We start from the raw sequence: 7854 nt of genomic DNA, 5'->3' as shown, positions 1-7854 counted from the left end.
CACGGCGTGTCTCACTTACACCGCTTATTTCTATCTGGAATACAAAGCTGGAGGGCAGAAAAAATAGCTGTGGGGTTGATTGCTCGGAGAAGTTGTTCAATGAGTTAGAGTGTTGAAGAGAATGTGGTATTTTTTTTCTGTGATGACAAAAATCATGGCCTCACTGACATGAGCTAATAGCTTCCCTGCTAGTATCTTGATCAGGAGCTGAATTAAACACGGTCCTTGGCCTTACATTTAATGGGGCTATAATGGTGCATCTAAGCTGGATTTTACATCCTCCACTATCACCCCTACTCACACCTGAAGGCTAAGAGCCACCCCAGGGGCTTGAAGGGACAATGCCCACCCTGGGTGGCCTGTGCTCTCGTACACCATCTTCCAGCACTGGCCATGCTCTCACCCCACCAGCCCTCACCGGCTTTGCCATCCCACGGGGGCCCCAGAAGCCCCCTCTCCCACCCCTGCTGTCAGCCTTGCCCTGGTGCTGACCAGGGCTCAATGCCTCCAGCCCAGACCCTTCCCTGTCCCCCAGGAAGACGCTTTGTCCTCTGCCACCACCCAGGCAGGCCCCGGGCCACTGGGGAACTGCCGAGGGGTGCGTGGCCATCGTCACTCAGTGCAGACACAGCAAACTAAAGCCATCTCCAGTCTAGTGAGAAGCACAGGCTGTATTTTAGCAACACTGGATGACCAGCATTGAAAAAAAAAAAAAATCATGCAGTCTGGCTTGCGTGCGGAGGGGGTGAAGGGAAAGGAACAGGCATTTAATGCTAACAGGGTTTTTAGTTAAGTTTTTATTGATGAAATTAAGCTTTCCAAGACCTTCAATAATTGCTTGAGGCTGTAGAAAGGTAGCTTGGGTCAGATCTTCTCTCTTTAACTCCTAGGGACAACTTTGTGGACTCTCATAGAAGTGCATTAGTCATTCAACTTCGTGTGTGTGTGTGTGTGTGATCCCTAGTGAAGAGAATCCTTCCCCGAGTGAAAGAGCTTATTACCGCTGCTGCTGCTCTTGATTTGCATTAAGATTGTAACTGGAAGAAGTCAGAGCAAGAAGTATGATTTCTGCTAGGTCTGTTAAACCAACACAGCTGCGTCACTGCCAATAGTGACTGAAAAATGGTAGGATGTAAAGGGAGAAAGCCCCCCACAAAAATCTATTAAAATGAGCCACCGACACAATACTAATGTGGTAAGTCAGGGCAATATGCAAATGGCTGCATGTCCCAGAAACCCTAATCCTATCAAGAATGCAGAAGATGTTAATTTGGCCATCTTTCACAGCTCATAAATCTATCTGTAGCAAAGCCAGGCTGCCAGATGTCATCCAGTAGCTCTTCTTTGAGGCTGGCAGTCTCAGCATAGATGCCTGATCATGCCTCAGTAAAGACCAATAAAGAGCATTGTTTGCGTGGCCTGAGAGCAGCTTCTCACATTTTGCTACAATAGAGGAAAACAGTGGGAAATGTGAATGACTGATTGGCAGAACTGGTGGTCTCGCTTGTGCTGCTTTCCACATACGGAGCTATAGATTTCACATGCATTTTACGTCGTTAGTATGCAGATTAATCTATCTTGTTCTTAACAATTAGCAGTATAGGCGCCTCAACTTAATTTCTTGAATCCTAAACTATAAATACAAGCTGGACATGGTTCCTTTTCTCTCAGGCAGATACTCCTTATTTACTTGACACTACTTAAAATGGCAAACAGCTTTTATTATGATGTGATCGTACTCTTATGATTTAACACTGAGAATAGAAACATCCCATTTCAAAGCAAGCAAAGTTCCCTAAATCAAAGACCTCTAGAAATATACACTCACTTTCTCTTTCTCAAATACAAGGTTTAAAATTACCAGTTGCAATTTAGGTTCTTTAGTATCAACCAGGATTAATCTAACTTGCTTTTACAGGGTGTATATTAAAGCGCCACAGCAGATACTTTTGTGTGAAGTTACCTGGGAGCAAGCTGGATAAACCTCACTTTTATCTAAACTGAAAGGCCTTTCAGCTTCTCAGTGGATATTGTGACTATCACAGAACTCCAGGTCGAATCGCCTTATTACTGAGTTGGGCTGAAAAAAGAAACCAGGCAAAATTATAGAGAATGCTGTAGAGAAACATCTTAGAGAAACAGGAATTTCCAGCAATAAAAATGATACTGGGCTGTCTACTATCTATAGGTACAGAGATCCTCATGGAAACTGCTGTTTGTTTAGGATGTGTACATTCCTGTCACATGCCATCAAAACATCACTCAAACATTTTAGATCATGAAGCTCCAGCCACACAGAACAGACTTTCAGCGCTTCTTCGGACCCGGTACAGAATCTATAGCAGGGCAGACTCTGGACCAAGAACCTCAGGTCCTTAACGCCAGCAAGTCCCCGCGGTCTGTAAGAAGGGAGAAGGTGCAAAAGGCCACCGATGAGAGCCTGAGTCTTTCAGGCGAATGCAGGCTGCAAGGCTATTTGTTTAGTGCCCGCTCCGACAGCGGGGGTCTCTGGAGACCCTCCCAGACTATAGCAGTGATGATGGAGAACGCGACAGGGACCCCTCACCATCGCTCAGGGAAGAGAGGCAGATCATCTGGACGCCTGAACCTTCCTGAACTACCCGCAAGCCCCCTGATGTGAACAAGCAAAAGCCTAGTTCAGGAAGTAAATTTTAGAGACAAAATGTGTGTACAGCCTTTTCCCTATAGTATTACATGCCAAACCCCATTCTGATCTCAGTATAAGGGAGAACTAGTAATAATGAAGTGAGGCTTTTTTTAGGTAGCCACAGTTAAATAAATACAGTAATTCCACTGGGTCAAAAGAGGCAAAATGCTATGAAAAAGAAGAAACCAGAATAAAGTAAGCTTTAAAACTAAAGGACATACTTTATGAATTTGCTTGGGAAATCCTGGGTACGTTTTCCCTCCAGAATTAGATACAACAGGGGAGAATGAATTGTGTCCGAGTTTGAGAAGCCAACTGTTCCGGTTAATAACCTTAAGATACCTGTATTGCTAAATTAGGGTATGTACAAATATAGTTCTGATTAATTTTTCTGGGAATAACAGAATTCTGAGGCAGATACATGCGACTTCATCATGTTTACAGATACGAGAAAATTCATTATGCTAAAACTAGCAGGTCAGCGAGTCCAAACCCACTATTTTAACAGTATTTCAAGTAGGTTAAAGATGCTGAACCACAAACTCCCCAAAATCTGTACTGTAAAATCAGTCCAGTGAAGGAGACGTATTAAGCATTATTTTTTAAAGTTTTTTTCTTTTGTATTTAAAGGAAAATAGGTTATTTATTGATATTGCAATAAAACATCTGTAATACATAACAATGCACCCTATTACACAATTAATATTTAAGCTATTAATTGTACAACATTGCATCATTACTCTTTCTTCTTTTCAAAAAAATAAACTCAACCAAAACTTGATATATGAAATATTTAACTTACACATTTTGTTAAACTCCTTTACTGAAAAGCTGGCATTTTCTAGGAATGGGGAGGAGAGTCTCAGAAGACAGAAAGCAGGCATACCTAAATCCACAACTATTCGTTTACGGACCATTTTGTACGAGTCCTTGGCTATTAAAAGTTGCCACATGTACAAGGTTCTCATATCTCTTGCAAATTATCGTCAGGATTTCAGTATTTCTGCTGGACTACTTCCCTACAGCAGACACATAGTATTTACATATATCAAACCATCCAAAACTGGTTTTAAAGCATGTCCCTGTGAAACATTCTTTTTAATTGGTCCAGATCTGAAATGACTGTTATTTCTTTCTTGTATTTTTCAAACATCTGTTCTTTTTATTAGGTGTTTCCGAAATTGTAATTGATTGAGAGCACTTTTAATAGCAGGTGGTATTTCAGAAGAAGTGCCTTGGAATATGGTCTACTACACAGTTACATACAAAGAGCAGGTTTCCGTATTTTTTTGTCCAATCCTATCCATAACGAGTTATTCCCATTAGAATTCCCCCCGGGACTAGTCTGCTCTGTGCTACTATTGAGGATTGCTTGAAATGTGCTAGCACCAGCTCATCGTTCTGCCACTCCGACTCATTTCAAATCTGATTATACAAATGCTCAGAGGTTTTTAAAGATATTTAAAACGCTTAGGTGGCATATATAAATAGGATGTTGGCTACAAGGTTCACTTTAAAGTTTTTTATTTCAGAAATTCAGCAATCTGACTTACTCTTCACCACAGTTAAGAGCAGCGCTTTTCTCTATTTTTGTCTCCTTATCAAGACACTTAGTGTCTTTCATTCTAATTTCGTGTAGGCTATTTCAGATCTGCTGGTATACCACTGACCAGATTTTCTCTGTTAACATTATCTGCCACCACGCTCAGAGAAGCTCAGTCAATCCCCCCCCACACACCCCTTTTTTAACCCTATTTTTTTCTTCAAGGTCTGTCTGTTCTGCACCTTCAGAAATTCATCTTACTAGTAACGTGCTAACCTGTTCTCCATTCACAGAGCTCTAGTCCCAACAGGAGAACTTTTTCTTCTCTTGAAGACCTATGTTTTTACAGCTTCTAGTGCATTTTCACATTCCTAATCTTTTGAAACAACCTTTACCATTAGTCCCTTTATTTTGAAGTCAGATTTATTTCTTTGTCTGATTACTGGTTTTAGAAACTCTGCATTAAATAACACCTTCTATACTACGTGCTTCAGGGGCCTCGTTATTACTGGGACTACGCTACCTGTGAAACTGTTCTTATTTATATAGTTTTTTGATTATTTATACATCTTTGGGTTTTAGTAACCTACTGCTAAGTTCTCCTAGTTCTTTCCCTAAATCCTGAATTGGACTTTGCTTTATGAAAACAGGTGCTCTAATGAATATTTATTATTCAAAATGAAACCCTTTCATACCAACCCAAATCTAATTTATACTATTGCATGTTTGCAATGCTTCAGTAAAATACTTCCAAATAGGGAACCACTATCTATCGGGCATTGGTCATCATATACAGATTTATTTATTTAAAGAGGACACTTTTGGACTGCTTGGTAGTGCATTCTATCATTAATTACAACAATACTCAATGTAACTGCTGTCAGCTTCCACTTTGACTACCTCAATAGAAAACTGTTAGATACAATATCTTCCTCAGCTGGCTCACAAGTATTACATACACAAATTGATTTACTATTACCCATTTTTGCAACAAAATCAATTTTTTCCTATGTAAATGTAATTTCAGTTCTATTTACATGTCAATCCTATTTACTTGGTTGATTTATTTACCTGCTTAATTTATTTACCTGCTTCTTTATCAGGCTAGTAAGAAGTTCTATTTCTATACCCGTCTATTGATCTATGATGCCCACTGCCTCACAAAATTAAATAAATTTGTTGTGAAATAAGCTTCCAAACATATTGCTGGAAAATGTTACCTTTTTGAAGAGTAGCTAGGCAACATAAAACCATACGCTGCTAGCCCAGAAATAAGTGACTACTTTCAAGCCCATTTCTCAGGCTATTTCTATTAGCTTCATTCAATATTAATCCTTTCCCACATGTACCAACCTAGATCTGTAGACAGTATTATCAGCTGACATGAAGCTGCTTTCCCAACTGTAAGAAGTCTCAATCATACATTCTTAGGCACTAGTGCATATTCTTTTGCTCCTTAAACAATTTCTATCTGTTTTAAATATTAAGGTTTTCAAATACTACTACTACGATCTTTCGAAAACGCTTCAGGGTCCTAACTTAAAACCTTTGCAAGGAAGTGTTCCCTTAGCTGTGTCACTGCTTCGCACGCGTTGTGCAATGGCATCGCGTACACTGCAATTGTACCACGTAAGAAACCACCTCAATCCCCTTCGCTGCCACCCATTAAGACCCCAGCTGAAACATGCTTGAGCTGCGGCTGAATAAATTTAGCAGTTTTATCAAGATTGCGGATGGAGAGATGGATCTGACCTCTGCTTCCTTTTTTGAATTTTCTCGCTGCATTAAAATCCCCGCCCCCACCTCCCCATATACATCCTACCGCTAGACAGGATCCAGGTAGTTAATGTAATGTAACATACTTTTAATTTACTGGTATGCTGATCTACTGTGGTTTTTCAGCTTGTCTCTGATAATCAATGCTTCAAAACCAAATGTTTTTAAGAACTGTTATATAGGAGATTTGTCTTCAGTTTTTAAATCCAATTTTTTTTCTTGCACACATTATTTCCCAGGTCTCATGCTCATCTTTTGAATTGGCTGCAACTTCCTCCTCCTAAACATGTATGTGCTTCTCAAGAGGAGCCATTCTGAAATCCCTGTAATGTCTACACACCAACGCTTGTTTGCTGTTTTAACTCAAAATGGGCAGAAATGATTCCCAACATAAGTTGGGGTACCGTGATTATCTTGGCCATCCCTAATAATTATATCAGTTATTCCTACCATAACTTTTCAGTGCTTGTAGAACTTGCCTTTCTTTCTTCATAGGTTGTTATTAGTTCTTTTATTCTTTCTCCCCTCCTGTCTGTCTTCTCTCAGTTACCCACCTTGCTCTTTTTTAGGGCAGAACATGTTAACTTCAAACCAGCCATCTACATGCTTTTTCTTTTTATCTTGCATTCCGTTCCGGCTGCCTGCAGCTTTTTCTGATCTGGTGAGCCACAGGCAGAGGGAAGAAACCCCTTGATACTCTCAGAAGTACCATTGCTTATGCTTGCTGGAGAGGGGCAAAAAGAGGCACACGCCTCCCTCCACACCCTCGACTATAGCACTTCCCTTGCTGACACTATCTCCACCTACTGCAACTTCAGTGGGTGCAGGAAAAGCACAACTCGGAGAACCACAGAGGGACAAGACCTCAGGCAGTCTGATTTTCCAGTTCACTGAAGGCGAGAAAGCAGTCTTTGCTGTATTGTTGCATTAGATGAGTACAAATCAAGCCTTTATACTTTTTTACTGGAAGGCAGAAGGCAAGCCACCCATGGGATTCTGTTGCTGTTTCCAGCAAAAGAGAAAAACTCTTTTATTACATTAAGTTCAGGAGATGGGCAGAAGAAGGGGAACTGGCTCCTAGGCTGCAGCACCCTCACAGACAATGGTGGGCTGTTGGAGAAGTCACTTTTTTAAACTTTTTCTCAGCTTCTTGGTGAATGAAGGGAGCGAGAGAGTGAGCAAGTGTGTGTGTGTACTCATATATACACACATATGTATACACACACAGCATGGTGTTTAATGAGCAAGTTCAAGGTAGAAAAGATAGTGGCAACTCCTTTTATACAGTTATTTCCATTCAAAATTAGTGCCAACATACCTCTTGAACATGCATTGTACAGTTATGTTTATGTACAGTTACATATAGTTATGTTTATGTTTTCAGTTATATATGACAGAAGAGCCTGGCTAAATTATTTTCTAATTTCTAAGAACTAAGGTCTAAGTTATGAGTAAAGTTTTTAAGAAAAAACCCTAACATTTTCAATTTGTTTAGTTGCAGCAGTTGTTTTTATACTCATTACTTAGTTTTTAAAAAACTAATTTGGAATGGAAAGTTAATTTTAATTTTTTACAGCCTAGATAGGTGGAATTTTCAGAAGCAATTTTATCAGAAGTTGTACTCCCAAGATACTTTAAAGATTTTCATCACCTTCAATCTTACTAAACATTTGCTTTCCTGCCCTCTAGTGCTCATATCTATTTAAATCTTCTACACAAGTCTGGTTTTGGAAACCTCCTACCATATAAGTGGTCCTACTGAAATAAAATTATTTACTTATTGCGGTACTACAAGTGATCTAAGCAGTACTTCTGTTGTTGCTCACGTATGTATCATACTGCTACCTATGCAGTTATCTGAAAGGTA

This window comes from Aptenodytes forsteri, unplaced genomic scaffold (assembly GCF_000699145.1).
Source record: "Aptenodytes forsteri isolate BGI_AS27 unplaced genomic scaffold, ASM69914v1 Scaffold15, whole genome shotgun sequence".
Classification (NCBI taxonomy): domain Eukaryota; kingdom Metazoa; phylum Chordata; class Aves; order Sphenisciformes; family Spheniscidae; genus Aptenodytes; species Aptenodytes forsteri.
The sequence above is the reverse complement of the archived record's forward strand: the minus strand, read 5'-3'. Positions refer to the sequence as shown.